Source organism: Sus scrofa, chromosome 2 (genome assembly GCF_000003025.6).
Source record: "Sus scrofa isolate TJ Tabasco breed Duroc chromosome 2, Sscrofa11.1, whole genome shotgun sequence".
Classification (NCBI taxonomy): domain Eukaryota; kingdom Metazoa; phylum Chordata; class Mammalia; order Artiodactyla; family Suidae; genus Sus; species Sus scrofa.
The window spans coordinates 105,275,806-105,295,478 of record NC_010444.4 but is presented as its reverse complement, the minus strand read 5'-3'; the positions used below and the strand labels follow the sequence as shown (position 1 = coordinate 105,295,478).

At 38.4% G+C, this 19,673-nt stretch overlaps 1 long non-coding RNA gene across 1 annotated transcript in view; it reads right to left on the bottom strand.

Annotated features, from left to right (window-relative positions):
- The window catches only part of LOC102162728, a 136,609-nt gene extending 117,140 nt beyond the window's left edge, over nt 1-19,469 (bottom strand). The window contains exon 1 of the long non-coding RNA XR_002342065.1: nt 18,113-19,469. This is a non-coding gene — a long non-coding RNA (uncharacterized LOC102162728). The remainder of the gene's footprint in view (nt 1-18,112) is intronic.

The following is a 19,673-nucleotide window of genomic DNA, read 5'->3' as shown; positions in this document are numbered from 1 at the left end:
CTAAAAAAGAGCAGAAGTGGCCGCAGACCATTCGGTTACTCCTATTTTATCAAAACTATAATTCAAAAAGAGACATGCACCTCTATGTTCATAGCAGCATTATTTGTGATAGCCAAGACATGGCAACAACCTAAGTGTCCATCTGCAGAAGACTGGATTAAGAAGATGTGCTACATATACACAATAGAAAACTACTCAGCCATAAAAAAGAATTAAGTAATACCATCTGCAGCAACATGGATGAAACTAGAAAGTAACATACCAAGTAAAGTAAGTCAGAAAGAGAAAGACAGATACCATATGATATCACTTATATGGAATCTAAAACATGGAACAATGAACCTATCCACAAAATAGAAACAGACTCACAGACATGGAGAACAGACTTGTGGTTGCCAAGGGGGAGGGGGAGGGAGTGGGGTGGACTGGTAGTTTGGGGTTGGTGTGTGTAAACTATTACATTTAGAATGGATAAATAACAAGGTCTTACTGTATAGCACAGAGAACTATATCCAAACTCCAAGGATAGACCATGATGGAAAATAATACTAAAAAGACAATGTGTATATATATGTATGACTGAGTCACTTTTCTGTAGAGTAGAAATTGGTACAATATTGTAAACCAAGTATAATTTTTAAAAATGGAAATGGTAAAAAAAAAAAAAAAGAAAGAAAAGAAAAAGTGTTTCCCCCCACAGAGTAAATTTAAACTAGCAGCGTATTTAAGAAAAATTAATGAACATGAAGCACTATTTCAAGAAATACAAAAAAGCAGGTGAAGTCTTCCAAGGTCACCGATTTGAAGGTAAATAAAACACTTTTTCAACTTGAATCTTTTTTTAAACACTTCCTCCTTCCTATTTTAATCTACTTCCAGAAAACTGCTTCCTTTTGGCAGCTGATGATGTTAATTGCACTGTTAACTAAATTGCCCTAAGGAAGAACATTGTGTATTTAGCTGGTTTATAATCTTCAAGAACCCCAAGCAAGTCGTTACCCTGCACTTGCTTTAAGGAAATAATTCTCCCAGGAGGGAGAATTTCTTCCTTCCGAGTCCTATCAATTCATGAATGTCAAAGAATTGTGTATTTTGAATAAGTTTTAAACATACTTGTCCCCTTGTCCCTTTTTTCTAGTTATTAGACAATTACTTTTTTTAGTTTTTTATTTTTTAGTTTTTAGTTTATTTATTTTTTATTATTACTCAATTTATTACATTTATAGTTGTACAATGATCATCACAATCCAATTTTATAGGATTTCCATTCCACAACCCCAGCACAAATAAACTCAAAATGGATTAAAGACCTAGATATATAAGGACAGACACTATAAAACTCTTAGAGGAAAACATAGGCCAAACACTATCTGACATAAATGACAGTATATGGTTTCCAAAGGAGATAGTTTTTCAATGTCTGTGAGTCAGCATCTGTTCTGCAAAGAAGTTCAGTCTGTCCTTTCTTCGGATTCCACATGTCAGTGAAAGCATTTGATGTTGGTGTCTCACTGTCTGACTGTCTCCACTTAGCATGATAATTTCTAAGTCCATCCATGTCGCTAAAAATGCCAGTATTTCGTTCCTTTTAATGGCTGAGTAATATTCCATTGTGTACCATATATGTACCACATCTTCTGGATCCACTCCTCTGTTGATGGACATTTAGGTTATTTCCATGTCTTGGCTATTGCAAATAGTGCTGCAGTGAACATCGGAGTACATGTGTCTTTGCCAGTCATGGTTCTCTCTGGATAGATGCCCGGAGTGGGATTGCTGGATCAAATGGTAGTTCTATTTTTAGTTTTCTGAGGAATCTCCATACTGTTTTCCACAGTGGTTGCACCAATTTACAATCCCACCAACAGTATAATAGGATTCCTTTTTCTCCACACCCTCTCCAGCACTTATTGTTTGTAGACTTTTTGATGATGGCCATTCTGGCTGGTATAAGGTGGTATCTCATAGTGGTTTTGATTTGCATTTCTCTAATAATGAGTGATGTTGAACATATTTTCATGTGTTTTTTGGCAATCTGTATATCTTCTTTGGAGAACTTTCTGCTTAGATCTTCTGCCCATTTTTTGATGGGGTTGGTTTTTTTCTTTTGCTATTGACCAGTAGGAGGTGTTTATAAATTTTGGAGATTAATCACTTGTCAGTTGATTCACTTGCAAAGATTTTTCTCCCATTCTGTGGGTTGTCTTTTCATTCTGTTTAGGGTTTCCTTTGCTATGCAGAAACTTTGAAGTTTGATTAGGTCCCATTTGTTTATTTTTGTTTTTACTATCATTACTCTAAGAGAGGGATCTGAGAAGATGTTGCTGTCATTGATGCAGAGAGTGTTTGGCCTATGTTTTCCTCTAAGAGTTTTACAGTGTCTGGTCTTATATCTAGGTCTTTAATCCATTTTGAGATTATTTTTGTGTGTGATGTTAGGGAGTGTTCTAATTTCATTCTTTTTCATGTGGCTGTCCAGTTTTCCCAGCACCACTTATTGAACAAGCTATCTTTTCTCCATTGTATATTCTTGCCTCCTTTGTCATAATTAGTTGGCTGTAGGTGCATGGGTTGAATTCTGTGCTTTCTATCCTATTCCACTGATCTATATTTCTGTCTTTGTGCTAGTACCATATGGTTTTGATGATTGTTGTTTTGTAGTATAGTCTGAAGTCTGGGCACCTGATTCCTCCAGCTCCATTTTTCTTTTTCAGGATGTCTTTGGCTATTCTGGGTCTTTTGTGCTTCCAAACAAACTTTAAAATATTTTCTTCGAGTTCTGTGAAAAATGTTCTTGGTAATTTGATAGGGATTGCATTGAATCTGTAGATTGCCTTGGGTAGTATAGTCATTTTGAAAATATTGACTCTTCCAATCCAAGAGCATGGTATGTCTTTCCATCTATTTGTGTCATCTTTGATTTCCTTCATCAGTATCTTATAGTTTTCAGAATACAGGTCTTTTGTCTCTTTAGGTAAGTTTACTCCTGGGTATTTTATTCTTTTGGATGCAATGGTAAACAGGACTGCTTCCCTAATTTCTCTTTCTGCTCTTTCGTTGTTGGTGTATAGAAATGCCATTGATTTCTTGTATTAATTTTGTATCCTGCGACTTTGCCAAATTCATGAATGTGCTCTAACAGTTTTCTGGTAGAGTCTTTAGGATCCTCTAGGTATAGTATCATGTCATCTGCAAATAGTGATAGTTTTAGTTCTTTCTTTCCAATTTGGATTCCTGTTATTTCTTTTTCTTCTCTGATAGCTGTGGCTAGGACTTGAAAAACTATGTTGAAGAGTAGTGGCGAGAGCAGACATCCTTGTCTTGTTCCTGATCTCAGCGGGAATTCCTTCAGCTTTTCACCATTGAGAATGATGTTAGCTGTGGGTTTGTCATATATGGCCTTTATTATGTTGAGGTATGTTCCTGTTATGCCCACTTTCTGAAGGGTTTTTATCAGAAATGGGTGTTAGATTTTGTCAAAGGCTTTTTCTGCGTCTATTGAGAGGATCACATGGTTTTTATTCTTCAGTTTGTTAATGTGGTGTATCACACTGATGGATTTGCGGATATTGAAGAACCCTTGCATCCCTGAGATAAATCCCACTTGATCATAATGTACAGTCCTTTTAATGTATTGTTGGATGTGGTTTGCTAGTATTTTGTGAGGATTTTTGCATCAATGTTCATCAGTGAAACAGGCCTGTAGTTTTTGTGTGTGTGTGTGTGGTATCTTTGTCTGGTTTTGGTATCAGGGTGATGGTGGCTTCATAGAATGAGTTTGGGAGTATCCCTTCTTCTGCAATTTTTTGAAATAGTTTCAGAAGGAGAGGTGTTAGCTCTTCTCTAAATGTTTGATAGAATTCACCTGTGAAGCCATCTGGTCCTGGAGTTTTGTTTGTTGGAAGTTTTTTAATCACAGTTTCAATTTCAGTTCTTGTGATGGGTCCATTCATCTTTTCTATTTCATCTTGGTTTAGTCTTGGAAGATTGTACTTTTCTAAGAATTTGTCCATTTCTTCTAGGTTTTCCATTTTATTGGCATATAGTTGCATATAGTAGTCTCTCATGATCCTTTGTATTTCTGTAATGTCCACTGTTTCTTCTCCTTTTTCACTTTTAATTTTATTGATTTGAGTCCTCTCTCTTTTTTTCTTGGTAAGTCTGGCTAAGGGTTTATTAATTTTATTGATCTTTTCAAAGAACCATCTTTTTGTTTCTTTGATCCTTTCTATGGTTTTCTTGTTTTCTATTTCATTGATTTCTGCTCTGATCTTTATGATTTCTTTCCTTCTACTAACTTTAGGTCTTGTCTGTTCTTCTCTCTCGAGCTGCTTTAGATGGAAAGTTAGCTTGTTTCTTTGAGCTTTTTCTTGTTTCCTGAGGTGGGCTTGGATTGCTATAAACTTTCCTCTTAGAACGGCTTTTGCTGCATCCCATAGGTTTTGGAGTGTTTTATCTCTGTTGTCATTTGCTTCTAGGTATTTTTTAATTCCCTCTTTGATTTATTCAGGGATCTATTGGTTGTTCAGTAGCATTTTGTTGAGTCTCCATGTGTTTGTGTTTTTTGCAGATTTTTTCTTGTTGTTGATTTTCAGTCATATAGTGTTGTGATCAGAAAAGATGCTTGATATGATTTCAATTTTCTTAAAGTTACCAAGGTTTGATTTGTAGCCCAGGATGTGATCATGTGCACTTGAGAAGAATGTGTATTCTGTTGCTTTTGGATGGAATGTCCTATAAATATCTATTACATCCATCTGATCTAATGCTTCATTCAGGGCCTGTGTTTTCTTATTGATTTTCTGTCTGGTTGATCTGTCCATTGCTGTAAGTTGGGTGTTAAAAGTCCCCCACTATTATTGTGTTATTGTTGATTTGTCCTTTTAAGGTTGTTAGCAGTTGCCTTATATATTGTGGTGAACCTATGTTGGGTGTGTAGATATTTAAAAATGTTGTATCTTCTTTTTGGATTGATCCTTTGATCATTATGTAATGTCCTCCTTTTTTTCTTATAATATTCTTTATTTTAAGGTCTATTTTGTCAGATATGAGTATTGCTACTCCAGCTTTCTTTTGATCCCCGTTTGCATGAAATATTTTCTTCCATCCTCTCACTTTCAATTTGTATGTGTCCCTAGAATTGAAGTGGGTCTCTTGAAGACAGCATATATATGGGTCTTGTTTTTGAATCCACTCAGCCAGCCTGTGTCTCTTGGTTGGGGCATTTAGTCCATTAACATTTAAGGTAATTATTGATATGTATGTTCTTATTGCCATCTTTTAATTGCTTTGGATTTGTTGTTGTTGTTGCTCTTTTTTCTTTCCTTCTTCTCTTGTTCTCTCCCCTTCTGGTTTGATGATTATCTTTAGTGTTGCATTTGAGTTGATTTTTCTTCGTTTGTGTATCAATTAGAGATTTTTGGTTTGCAATTATTCTGAAGTTTTGATATAAGAGTCTATATGTTTATGAGATTGTTTTAGGTTGTAGGTCTCTTAATTGCAAGTGCATCTCCAGTGTCCTGCATTTGTACCCTCCTCTTCTCATGATTTCTGATTTTGGTGGTATAATTGTGCATGGATGATTTAGTATCTTTACTGTACATATACACTTTTACTGGTGAGCCTTGTCATTGTGGAGTTTTTGTTTCCTGTTGCTGTGTTTTCTTTTCTGCCTAGAGAAATTCCTTTAGTATTTGTTGTAAAGCTGGTTTAGTGTTGCTGAATTCTCTCAGCTTTTGCTTTTCTATGAAGGTTTTGATTTCTCCTTCAAATCTGAATGAGAGCCTTGCTGGGTAAAGTAATCTTGGTTGGAGGTTTTTTCCTTTCATCATGCTAAGTATATCATGCCACTCCCTTCTGGCCTGCAGAGTTTCTGCTGAAAAATCTGCCAATAACCTTATTGGGGTTACCTTGTATTTTACTTGTTTCTTCTCCCTAGCTGCTTTCAAGATTTTCTCTGTCTTTAATTTTGGTCAGTTTGATTAATATGTGTCTTGGGGAGTTCCTCCTTGGGTTTATTTTGTATGGTACTCGTTGTGCCTCCTGGATTTGAGTGAGTGGTTCCCTTCCCATGTTAGGGAAGTTTTCAGCTATTATCTCTTGGAATATTTTTTCTTTCCCCTTCTCTCTCCCTTCTCCTTCTGGCACCCCTATAATAGGGATGTTGGTGCATTTAACGTTGTCCCAGAGTTCTCTGAGACCCTCTTCATTTGTTTTCAATCTTTTTTCTCTTTTCTGTTCTGCATCCGTAATTTCCACTAGTCTGTCCTCCACCTTGCTTATTCATTCCTCTGCCTCCTGTATTCTGCTGTTGGCTGCTTCTAGCGAATTTTTTATTTTAGTTATTGTATTTTGCATCTCTTCTGTTTAAGTTTGATATCTTGTATCTCTTTGCTCAGTGTTTCCTGTAAGTTATCCATCTTTGCCTCCAGTTTATTTCCAAGGTCTTGCATCACCTTCAGCATCAACAGTCTAAAGTCTTTTTCCTGGAGGCTGAGAATCTCATAATCACTTAGCTGATTTTCTGGGGTTTTTTCTTTCTCTTTCATCTGAGTTATAGTTCTCTGTCTTTTCATTTTTATAGGTTTTTGGCATGGTGACCTTTTTATAGATAATAGAGTTGTAGCCTCTCTTACTTCTGGTGTCTGCCCCCCTGGTGGCTGAAGTTGGTATGGGGGCTTGCTGTAGGCTTCCTGATGGGAGGGACTGATGGCTGCCCACTGGTAGGTGAAGCTGATTCCTATCCCTCTGGTGGGTGGGGTTTTGTCTCTGGATGGGATTAGAGGTGGCTGTGTGCCTGGGGGAGTTTAGGCATCCTGTTTACTGATGGGCAGGGCTGTGATCCCACCTGGATTGTTATTTGCCCTGGGGCTTCTCAGTGCTGATGGGTGAGGCCAGATTTTCCCAAAATGGCCACCTCTAGAGAAAGGCATGCTGCTGAATACTCCCAAGAGCTTTGCTTCCAATGTCCTTCCCCCACAACAAGCCACATTCACCCCTGTTTTCCCAGGAGGTCCTCCAAGAACTGCAGCCAGGTTTGACCCAGATTCCTATGGAGACTTTGCTTTGCCCTGAGACCCAGTACACGTGAAAGCCTGTGTGCACCTTTTAAGAATGGGGCCTCCATTTCCCCCAGTCCCGTGGAGCTCCTGTGCACAAACCCACTGGCCTTCAATGCCAAATGCTCCAGGGGCTCTTTCTCCCAGTGCTAGATTCCCACGCGTGGGAGTTTGATGTGTGGCTCAGAACTCTCACTCCTGTAGGTGAATATCCGTGAATCAGTCGCTTTCCAGTCTGTGGGGCTTCCCACCCCAGAGGTGTGGGGTTGTTTATATCATGAAGTCACCCCTCCTACCTCTTGATATGGCCTCCTCTTTGTCTTCTGGAGTAGGATATCTTTTTGAAGGTTTCCGGTCCATTTGGTTGAAGATTGCTCAGCATGTAGTTGTAAATTTTGTTGTTTTTGGGAGAGAAGTTGAGCTCCAGTCCTTCTATTCTGCTATCTTAATCCCATCTTCCTAGACAATTATTATTCATGAGAGTTACACATTCACTGTTTTCCTGAGTGCTGCTTCTTAGTTCAGTACTCTGTTCTAACTAACAATCAGGTTTTCCTGTTGGAGGGTCTGGAATTTTTTTTTGTAAACTTGCCTGCATTTAAGAAATTCTTGGGGGCATTGTTAAACTTGTATATATATATATACATATACACATTTTTTACTTTGTTTTTTAACAAAAGAGTTTCTATTATACATATATTTCTTAGTCAATTTTCCTACAGCAATATAATACTTTCATATATCAAAAAATATCCTACATGAGTTCCCCTTGTGGCACAGTGGTTAACGAATCCGACTAGGAACCACGAGGTTGCGGGTTCGATCCCTGCCCTTGCTCAGTGGGTTAAGGATCTAGCATTGCTGTGAGCTGTGGTGTAGGTTGCAGATGAAGCTCAGATCCCAAGTTGCTGTGGCTCTAGCGTAGGCCGGTGGCTACAGCTCAGATTAGACCCCTAGCCTGGGAACTTCTATATGCTGCAGGAAGCAGCCCTAGAAAAGACAGAAAGACAAAAAAAAAATACTACAATGTGATTCTACCATGTGATTTTAATGGACTCATAGTAACAATGGTGTTCTTTTTAAAAAAAAAATTTTTTATGGCCACACCTACAGCACATGGAAGTTCCTGTGCCAGGGATTGAATATGAGCCATGGCTTCAACCTACACCACAGCTACGGCAACACTGGACCCTTTAACCCACTGTATGGGGCTGAGGAATCAAACATATGCCTCTCCAGTGACCCTAGCCACTGTAGTTGAATTCTTAACCCACTGTACCGCAGTAAGAACTCTAATAAGGATGTGTTAAAGTAGCTGCATGGTGTTCATTTTATGCCTCTCTTCAGAGATAAAGCAACAGAAAAAAAAATCCATAACAACAAAGAGCATACTGAGCAATTTTTGTGAAATGCCTACTATTTGCTTCTTACATGCTGGGAAAAACAAAGACACACAATGAGTTCTTAGACCAGTTGTGTTAGAGAAAAGCCAGTCAAATATTTTTGTGTGTACTGAGGACTATGATAGAGGCAGACCTGGGTGATATAGAACAAAAAGGAGCATCTACATCAAAATGAAGATCACCTGTTAAGGGACACTAAAATTCTGAAGGACAAGAGGGAAGGGTACTGCAGAACAAAGAAAGAACATAAGTAAAAGGATTACCTAGAACAAACCCACAGGTAGTATTTCATAAACTGGCCCCATTTTAAGAATCACTAGGGATTCCAAAGTCCTAGTCCTGGTGATTCCGATTCAATAAATTTAAGGCAAAGCCAAGACTCTACAAGTTTAACAATGCCCCCAAGAATTTCTTAAATGCAGGCAAGTTTACAAAAAAAAATTCCAGACCCTCCAACAGGAAACCTGATTGTTTTATAGTAAAGAGGTAAGAAACTGGCCATCAGCAAGGCCTAGAAAGTGGCCAAATTTATTCCAGACTATGTGGAATAAATTTTGAAGTTTATCCTGAAAGACTGAATCCCAACTTCCACATTAGATTAGCATTTTAGGAAGATCACTCTGTGAAAAATGGAGTGTTATGTGGAAGGAAAACTGGTGGAAGCTAATGTGGCAATCTAAGTGAAAAAGTACAAAGATCCTAATCAAAAGCATGTCACGAGAGAATAAGAAAAAGAACTATTTAGGAAGTAAAGCCACAGAGTTTCATGAGTGGCTGGTGACTGCTGAGTGAGTGTTAGGTGTCACGGTGACCTGGGAAGACTCAGGGGAAGTGGACTGAGAAACTGATTACAGATGTGCCATTCACCAAAAAGAAGAACAGATCTGGAGGAAAGAAGTTTCTCTTCTAAACACACTGAATTTTATTGGATATTCAAGTGTGGGTTTCAGTCCAAAACTCAAGAGAGAATTTTGACATGACTTGAAGTACAGTTTGTGATATACCAGTAGTAGAAGTTGTATCCATGCATCTGAGAAGAGACAAGACATAAAGCCATGGAGAAGCCAATATTTAAGCAAAAAGAAAAAACCTACAGTGGAGACTAAAAAGAATATCAACTCTTTTTTTTTTAAGTGAAGAGAATAGTGTCATAGAAATCAAAGAAAGAGAAAGATTCAGGAAAGAGAAAATGTTCATCTCTGTTAAGTACTACAAAGAAATCAAGCAAGATAAGGGCAAACACTGTCCAGTGAACTGTGCCATGTGGAAGTCAGAGTTGAAAGAATCAAGAATGCCTCCTCTACACATGTTTCTGGTGGGCCAGGCCAAGCAAATAGTTCCTTCTTATGAGCTGAATCTTGAGTGGTGACACACAGGGAGGGAAGGTTGAACATACATGTGCAAATATATGTGATCAGGAAGGTCCACAGGTCCATTTTCTGTGATCCTGATCCTGTTTTGGTTGTTTAGCATTTTCTTGTAGGCTATGAGTTACATCAGTATTCTTCCGATGAATTCCACTTTTTCTACAAATTATTGAGTTAGTTTCTATTGCTTATAGATAAAAAGCCCAAATTGATACAGTAGAGTTGCTTTTTGTTTGGTTTGGTTTGTTTTTAATGAGATAAAGGATTGTTCCCTTTGTTGTCTGAGGTACAAGAGGAGAGGGGAGATGACTGATGTAATGACCTTGCGTAGGCAGGGTGGGAGGGAATCCAGCCACAGCTTGAAAAATGAACCTTTCCTGGGGGAGCTCTCCCACCAGGAAAGGGAGGTACCGATGCCAATAAGCTTATAAATAAAAAAGAGGAAGATTACGGTTCTCACTTTATGTCCTTGGCTTTTCTCAGTGAAATGGCAGACGCATATCTGAGTCTGAGAAAGCTTGGTGGCAAAAAGGGGATTGGAGAGGAGACGGAAGATTTACAATAACCACTGTCAGTTGAACAAGCAGACCTACTGACTATAAATGAGGACCCAACCTTAGAAAGCAGCAATATGCAGTGACATCAATTGTCACAGCTGTGTAATTTTTCTCCATAAAGACTCAGCTGCTCAGTTCCAGGACCAGAGAAACAGGATGGCTGCATTAGAGTTGAAAGTAATATTGAAAGCATGATGCAAGTTGTGGACACCAGTGTCTGAGGCTGGACAGGGGAAAATGGGGAGACAGGAGGGGCTGATTGATTAGGAGGAAATGGAGGACTCAAAGCACTTGGGGTCAGGAGGTCAAAGAGCAAGTATAGTTCAAGTAAGGACAAGAAAGTTAACAGAAGCAAATGGTGGAGAGAAGCAGATGTCTTGCTTAAACATGAAGCCTGTACCTAAATCTCTCTACAGATGGAGAATTTGTGTTCATCCACCTTCTACCTATCTTTCTTTCTTAAAAAGGATTCCTAATTCGTGTTTCTGTGACTTTCACCCACAGGCTGCATGACCACTTGGTGGGGCTCTTGCAGAGAGAATATCAGCCTATGATTGAATATTAAGATTCTCTGAAAAACTGAAATTCTATGAAATTATGCAGTTTAGTTTAGCCTAGTACATTAAACGCTAAGTACTGAGAAGTACTTTTTTTTTTTTTTTTTTTTCATTTTTATGGGCTACCTATTCCCTGTTGCTTTCAATGGAAAAAGAGCTGACTTCTGGTACTCTGAGCAACCAAGAATTTGAAAGGTTCTTGATCTTAACTCAACAATTACTGTTCCCTGTATAACTAGCCTAACCCTAACTTTTTTTTTTCTTTCTAGTCCTTTAGTAGCAGCAGAAATCATCTTTAAGAGGGGATCGGAGAAAGGGACTATAATTAGGACATTGTTCTTTTAGTCTATTAATACTATCTTTAATAGTTTACCTCACAGGTTTAAAAAAAAATTCTGTCTATTGCTTAGTGCCACCTTTCTTTACTGCTGACTATGAAACCATAATCTGTTGAATAAATTGCCACCTACCTTTTATTCTGTAGCAGCCATATATTAACATTCTAAGGCCAGTAATTACCAGTAAAGAGAGTGGCATTATCTGCTGAGGCCTCCTGTTCAGTTTAACTTTGAAAAAGTCTTAGCAGATTAGCTTACTTGGGTACTGTGTGCCATAGACTACTTATTCTCCCATTCTTGGCACAGTCCCCAAAATGTACCTCACCTCTGCAAGAAGAAAGTGGCTGAATTGCTGCATGTTCACCTCTGTAACTGGCAAGATGACTCACCACCAAATTTCATTATATAGTGATCGTAATTTCATCTTGATTTATGATCGACAGCACGTACTTTCTTTTTTTTTTTTTTTTTTTTTTGGTCTTTTTCTAGGGCCACACCCATGGCATATGGAGGTTCCCAGTCTAAGGGTCTAATCAGAACTGTAGCCACCAGCCTATGCCAGAGCCACAGCAAGGCCAGATCCGAGCCGCATCTTCGACCTATACCACAGTTCACAGCAACGCCGGATCCTTAACCCAATGGACGAGGCCAGGGATTGAACCTGCAACCTCATGGTTCCTAGTCGGATTCGTTAACCACTGAGCCACGATGGGAACTCCCAGCAACACGTACTTTCTAATGTAGTATGAGAAAAGCAAGAAAATGTTAGACTAATAACTTTGCAAAAAAACACTTGTGTGCTTCTTACAACTGGCACCTAGTGGTTGGAATCATTAGACTGAAAAGCCACTTGTTAGGTAAGCTATGGATGTCGGTATGCTTCTTACACTGGGCAGAAGGTTGGATCAAAGATTCTCTGTAATCTCTTTCATGCTAAAAATATCAACTTAATTAAATTACAATGCCTGTCAGCAATCCAAGGGCAAAAGTTTGCTCCAGGCCTTAGCGTACAGCCTTAATATCTTAAGAGATGTTACAGAATACAATATAATACAACCAGTGCAAAAATAAAGTAGGCCAATACTTGCAAAATCGTTGGGGCAAAGAAGAAGAAAGTGATTACACAATATTCAGGATCATTCTTGTGTCACCTAAAAACATGTTAAAATCACATTATCTCGGAGTTCCCGTCGTGGCTCAGTGGTTAACGAATCCGACTAGGAACCATGAGGTTGTAGGTTCGATCCCTGGCCTTGCTCAGTGGGTTGGAGATCCAGCATTGCCATTAGCTGTGGTGTAGGTTGCAGATGCAGCTCAGATCTGGCCTTGCTGTGGCTCTGACATAGGCTGGTGGCTACAGCTCTGATTTGACCCCTAGCCTGGGAACCTCCATATGCTGCGGGAACAGCCCTAGAAAAGGCAAAAAAAAGACCAAAAAAAAAACTCATTATATCAAATTTATATTTGAGTTTATGATAGACAAAGCAACTGTCAATCTTCCTAATGTCCAAGATAGAGAATTCTCTAATTCTCAAAACTTTACATTCCACAAACCTATCAAGATGTCTTCCTTGATTTAATCAGCATCCCAAATTATTGGCTGAGTGCTTAATCATGGTGCCGCTTTCTTCTAAGAAACACAGACACAAAGCATTCTGTTCCAGTTTGTTCTGCTACTAAGCAGAAATAAATAACAGTCTCACTTTCTGTTTTGTTCTCTTTCTGCAAGGAGAATGAGTTGCCTATCAAAAACAAATGGGCAAAGGCAAAGTGAAAATAATTAGTGGAAAGAAAAAGCGAAGTTGAAGGATAGGATGGTAAAAAAGAGAAAGAAGCGTGTGCAGTTGAGCAGAGCAACCACATGTCTGAATCCTTTCACTCTCTTGCAATGCCCTGAGGAATTATAGTTTGGAGGGCACTAGCTGGTAAAGGAAGTGGGCAAGGGAGAAACGTGAAGGCAAGACCAGAGCCTAAATAGAGTGGCATTTGTGTAAAAGAGGATGTGTTTTTGTTTGCAGTTACAAAGGAAGGTCTAGCCAGGTCAGACCTTGAGAAAGATGCAAAAGTCTGATTAAAACACTTTTTTTAAAAACCAAGTATGTGGTGGAGTTCCTGTTGTGGCTTAGCAGATTAAGAACCCAATGTAGTCTCCATGAGAATGTGGATTTGATCCCTGGCCTTGTTCAGTGGGTTAAGTATCCGGCATTGCCACAATCTGTGGTGTGAGTCAAAGATATGGCTCAGATCTGGTGTTGCTGTGGCTGTGGCTGTGGCTGTTGCTCTGATTCCATCCCTGGCCTGGGAACTTCCTTATGCCACAGATATGGCCATAAATAGAGGGAAAATTTTTTTAATAAATAAAACCAAGTACGTGTGTTTTGGAATTTCTGAACTTATTTTATGACTTTGTATAAAATAATCACATATTTTCATAATTTTTTTAAAATTTTAAGATCTAATTGGCTTTATTCAACAACTCAGCCCATCTAGTGAGTAGAGAGATACTCCTTCTTTTCATGACATTTCTTTGAGGTGAATTTTATTTTGATATTTCTTTGATAACTTTGGGGTCAGGTATAGTTATCCAGAGATCAGGAATGGAAGGACTGAGGAGAATAAAATGGAATAAGGAAAATCAGTGTATGGAATGCTCTCAAGTTGAATGTGACCACAGGAAACCAAGACACGATCCATTAGGATCCTAAGAATTGTGGATCCAAGGGGTTGAAGAGAGTCACATTAATCCACTGGGTCTGTCCTTTATTGCTCCAGAGTTGTCCCAAAGGCATTAACTCATCCTCATATATTGTGTGAGGCAGGTCTGTTACGTGACGCTAGCATCCCAGCCACTGTGTAGAGAGTAGCAACGAGGTTGGAATCGAGGTGAGAGCATGCTGTCAGTTGTTATCTGGCTGAGGATGGCTACCTCAGTGATGGCTGGAAGGAGAGGAGGCCTAACAGGTTGTGATTTGGGCACACCAGTTGCCTTTACAGCAATTAACCCTTTTTTTTTTTTTTTTTTTTTTTTTTGCTTTTTAGGGCCGTACACGTGGCATATCGAAGTTCCCAGGCTAGGGGTTGAATCAGAGCTACAGCTGCTGGTCTACACCACAGCCACAGCCACACAGGATCCAAGCCACATCTGCAACCTACACCACAGCTCACGGCAACACCGGATCCTTAACCCACTGAGCAAAGCCAGGTATCGAACCTGCATCCTCATAGTTCCTAGTCAGGTTTGTTAACTGCTGAGCCACAAAGGGAACTCACCATTAACCTTTCTTGAGATTAAAAAAATTTTAAACCCTGTGTATAACTCAAAGTTGAAAAATAGTAACTTTATAAAGACAACTTTATCAAGCAAAGAAAGCTGGCAGATATCACCAATGATGGGACAAGATGACACCATGTGCCTCCCGGTATAATACACTGAGAAGGAAACAGCATTACTCTTACAGTTTTCTGCCAAACTGTGTAACCTAGATCTAACCATGAGGAAACATTAGACATATCTAAATTAAGGTCCATCCTACAGAGTAAATATCCCAAATTCCTAAAACAAAAATCAATATCATGAAATAAAAGGAAAGAATGAGGGACACTTCTACATTAAAGGACACACAAAAATACAAAAAGTAAATACAATGTGTGATCCTCTTCAATCCTGAACCAGAAAAAAAGTCACAAAAGACATGATTAGGAAAATTTGCAAACCTTTAATATCTGTTAATTAAGGTATTATATCAATGCTAAATTTCCTGATTTTGATATTTTACTATGATATATAAGTAAATAGCCTTGTCTTAAAAAATATGAACTGATGAATTTAGGGGGAAAGGAGCATTGTTGTCTGCAACATTCAAATGATTCATAAAATTATAGATAAATAAGATAGGAACGTAGGTAGGTAGATGAGAAAAATAAATGTAGTAAAATAACAACAATGGGTGAAGCTGGGTGAAATACACAGGTGTTCACATTAATCTTGTGACTCTTCTATAAGGTTGAAACTGTTCGAAAAATAACTTAAAAATAAGCTCTAGACCAAATGATACTACACTGAGAATTTAAAAGACCTGAGTTCTAGTCCAAGTGACTGATGCTTGATAAGTTTCCATTTTCTCATCTGGAACTTTGTAAAAATTTTTATAAGAACTAAATAAAGCAGTGCATGCAAAAGAGGTTTGAAACATTTATAGCATACAATTGTGTATCATTGTTAGAAATGAGAGTCTGACATTTGAAAGGCAGCTTAATAGATGGGGTGTCTTATAACACATCATCTAAGCAGTGGCAGATTTATCCAGACAAACAGAGGAATGGGTTGGATAAAATGAAAGAAGGAGACATTTTAGGTCATTTTCAGCTACCAACTCCCTATTCCAAATTGGTTCCCTTCAACAGGCTTTATTATCTACTACATACTAGATAATTTGTACATTGCAAGAATTGAAAGGATACACATTTTGTATCCTAAAGGAATTCAGAATCTATCACAGGACAAAACTACAAAAATAAAAATCTGTAATGTGTTAAGAAATGCCTCCAGTAACATAAATAAGAAAGCAGTAAATCTGAGATCTGGAGGTGGATATAACAAAATTTCTGACAGAAAGTAGTATTTGAACTAGCCTTGATGAATGAGGAGATCACTTAAAAGTAAGAAAAGTGCATTTTAAGCAAAGAGAATGTCTGAGGATGGTATAAAAGTACTTGACTTGTTTAACCTCTTGGCAATTTTTGGCCTCCTCTTAACTTCCTAACATGCATGATGCCAGGAGAATTCCATTTTTATTTCTTTTCTGTCACTATCTTTGCAAAGTATGTTAATATACTGAGTGATCTACCACAATTATGAGGAATGAATGGAACCTGCTGATAAAAAGTTTATCTGTTTTAGGGCTAATTAATTCTCTTAAATCTTGGATCCCAAGACGGTTTCATTAAAGAAGTAGCAAACATCTGCATACCATGAATTCTCTTCTTTGCTTTGGGGTTTGGGTTATTTCATAGAGCATTGTGTGGGGGGGGGCAGTTAAATTGTTTTATTTGGGAAAAGTGCTTCTTACAAAAAGGCAGCTATGAAATACATAGGCCTCTACAATAATTACTTTTCTTTTTTCTTAAAGTAAAAGAATGAGTGGGATCCAAGGAATTAAAGCTGTAGATGGACAAATCAGGAGCATCTATCTCCAAGTTAGTTTCAGGAAACAGCAACAAAACACAAAGCTAAAATTTCCAATCAAGGAATTCTTCTAACAATTTATCTTGTCTTGTGGATTACCACACCTCCCCTCCCCTTTTACAGTAGAAAAGCATGACTTATTACAAAACAATTATTCCACTAGAGGAAATACCTTAGAACATAGTTTTGAATCACAACAGTCTAGCTGCAATGCTCAGAGATGAACTGAGGCAAATACCCACAGAAACAAAAACCTGACAACAAAACCCCTCGAATGAGGACAAAGGTTTGTCAAAAAGTGCATATACTGGAAAGGCTAGGAAATTATAAAACAAATAAATACAACTGTATTTCCAAGACCTAGTTTGTGTTAATATGTGAGAAAACCAGATAGCTTTAACTTTTGTGGATAAGCCAATTTCTCTATTTATATTGACAGACAGAGCTAGCACTGGTCTTCACAGAGCATTGTGATTAATGGTATACATTTGTCTAATTACCAAATCAAGCTAAAGTGCTCAGAAGTGTTATCAGTGAATACTCATGCTGTGGAAAGGAAAAGAAGCACGACTCTTCATAAAGCCACTAAGAACTATTTTGGGTACCCATAATGTGACTGGGCTGGTTAAAAAAAAAAAAAAAGCAGTAAGATACGTCCCGATTTAGGACATACGTGAAAGACACCTCTGTGGTTAATCATTTCACTTGCAACAAGGGAGCAAAAGCCCCGGGTGGACACACTCTACTGGCGCTGCACACAGGTAGAAGGAGAGTTTCAGTTTCAATTTTGCTCTCTCTTTCTCTGAAATGATTACAGCTTCTGCTTTTGAACAAACAGTAATAGTTCCTAATCTCTGTTTTACTGCCATTGAAGACCAAAGTGAGAACTTGTTTTTGACACAGGAAATGCTGGTGAAACCTCTAGCTCTGTCAACACTTTCTAAGCAAATTTAGGCACATTTCTTCCAGTCTCATGCTCTGAGGTCTCCCTCTCTCTCAGATACTCATTGTAATCTGGAAGCTAAAATAACGCAGACCCTGGGTACTACTGACTTTGTTTTAAAGTGGTGCGAAGACTTTATACCAAGCAATTCTGAAAAGTGTTCTAAACACCTTGGGAGAAAATTATATATTCTAAAATCATCGACTCGGAAGTCATTGCTAAAACTCTGCTCCAACTCTGCAAAATATGGACCAGGAATAATTTACAGGGCACACAGTAAGTTATGATGGGTATTTTGGGCCTTTTGTTTTGGAAGTCAACAAAATGCAACTTGTTAAAACAATTTTAGCTCTGTAGCCTTTGGCTGCCAATTTATGCTAAAATAAGTCATTTTTTTATATACACACAAATTAGTGCCTCCTTTCTACTCACTTCACCAAAGCAAGCCATATGGGTAAAGCTGCTCTCTACTCAATTTAGGCCACCTCCGGCTCTTCTGAAATATTCTATTTCCCTTCCTCCTCGCCCCCCTCCCCCTTCCCCCCCCCCCCCCCCTCCACCGGGCTGCCTTGACATGAAGTTTAAATGTACTTTACCTATAATGAAAATGAAAGCATTTCTCAGATTCTGGAATTCTCAGGTTCCATCCTCAGAGAATTTCAGAAATTCTCTAGAGGTAGCTAAGTTAGCACACAGCCACTTACCTGCAGCGCATATTGCTTTTTCTCCTTTGGGATTTAAGGCTTTAATTAGCAATATTTAACTTAAATAGTCCCACAGCGCCACAGATTCATATGCCTTTCCCAGGTGAGCCAGATGAACTGAGGAGCTCCCAGGAACTACTACTTGTTTCCAAGCCCTTTCAAGCCCTTGCCAAGACTCTCTCCCACAGCTCCCTCTCCTCTAAAAAAATTCTCTTTTAGTTAATACTTAAAATCTTCTTATTTGAACTTTCTCCTTCAGCCTAATGTTTGTTTTTGCTAAAATGAAAACACATTTTGCAATACTATTAACTACTTACACTCTACTGAAATGGATGAATCTGAATAACAATTTTAGTAAGTAGATAAGACTTCAAGAGGGAATTAACCATGACTGATCAATTTGAGAATGAATTAACCAATTATTGCTCACTTACTGTATTATAAGCTCTGGCCTGGGTACTTTTTAAAAGGCCCAGGTATGTTACCTACTTTAAGCCTAACAATAATTCATTGTTGACCCAATCAATTTTCAAAAGGCTTTTAAATTTTCCCTTTTTGGGGTTATTTTCCAAAAAATAAATGACACATGCACATGAAACAAATTTCAAAAAGTAGCAAAGAATGCAGACTGAAGAGTAAGTGCCTTCACAACTCTGCCCCTATTTACCAGTTCTCCATCACAGAGAAAACCTTGTTTTCAGTTTTTTTTATATTCTTCCAAAGATCATCTTTAAATATACTTAATATATACATAAGAATTATATATTATATATATTCTTTAAGATAAAGTATATACATGTTGTTTAAAAACTATAAAGACAAATATGGAAATTCCCAGGCTAGGGGTCGAATCAGAGCTACAGCTGCAGGCCTTACTATAGCCACAGCAATGCAGGATCGAAGCCATGTCTGTGACCTACACCACAGCTCACAGCAACACCAGATCCTTAACCCTCTGAGCAAGGCCAGGGATCAAACCTTAATCCTTATGGATCCTAGTCAAATTTCTTTCCATTGCGCCATAACCTGAACTCCTACATCTTGCTTTTCTTAACAATCATGTTAGTACACACAGGCTACCTTATTCATCTTTATGGCTATATAGTATTCCATTGTATTCATGTGCCATAAGTTATTTAATACCAGGTCCATTTTGATGGACATTTAGGATGTTTGCAATATTTTACTATTAAATAAGTGCTGCAATAAATACCCTTATATGCATATCATTTTGCAAATATGCAAGTATATTTGCAGGGCAAATTCCTAGAAGCAGAATTGCTGAGTCAAATAATCTGTGCATTTGTATATAATTTTGTTTGTTTTTTTTTCTAGGACCGCACCTGCAGCATATGGAGGTTCCCAGGCTAGGGGTCTAATCAGAGCTGTAGCCACCGGCCTACTCCAGAGCCACAGCAACACCAGATCTGAGCCACGTCTGCGACCTACCACCACAGTTCATGGCAACACCGATCCTTAACCCCCTGAGCAGGGCCAGGGATCGGACCCACGACCTCATGGTTCCTAGTCGGATTTGTTAACCACTGAGCCACCACGGGAA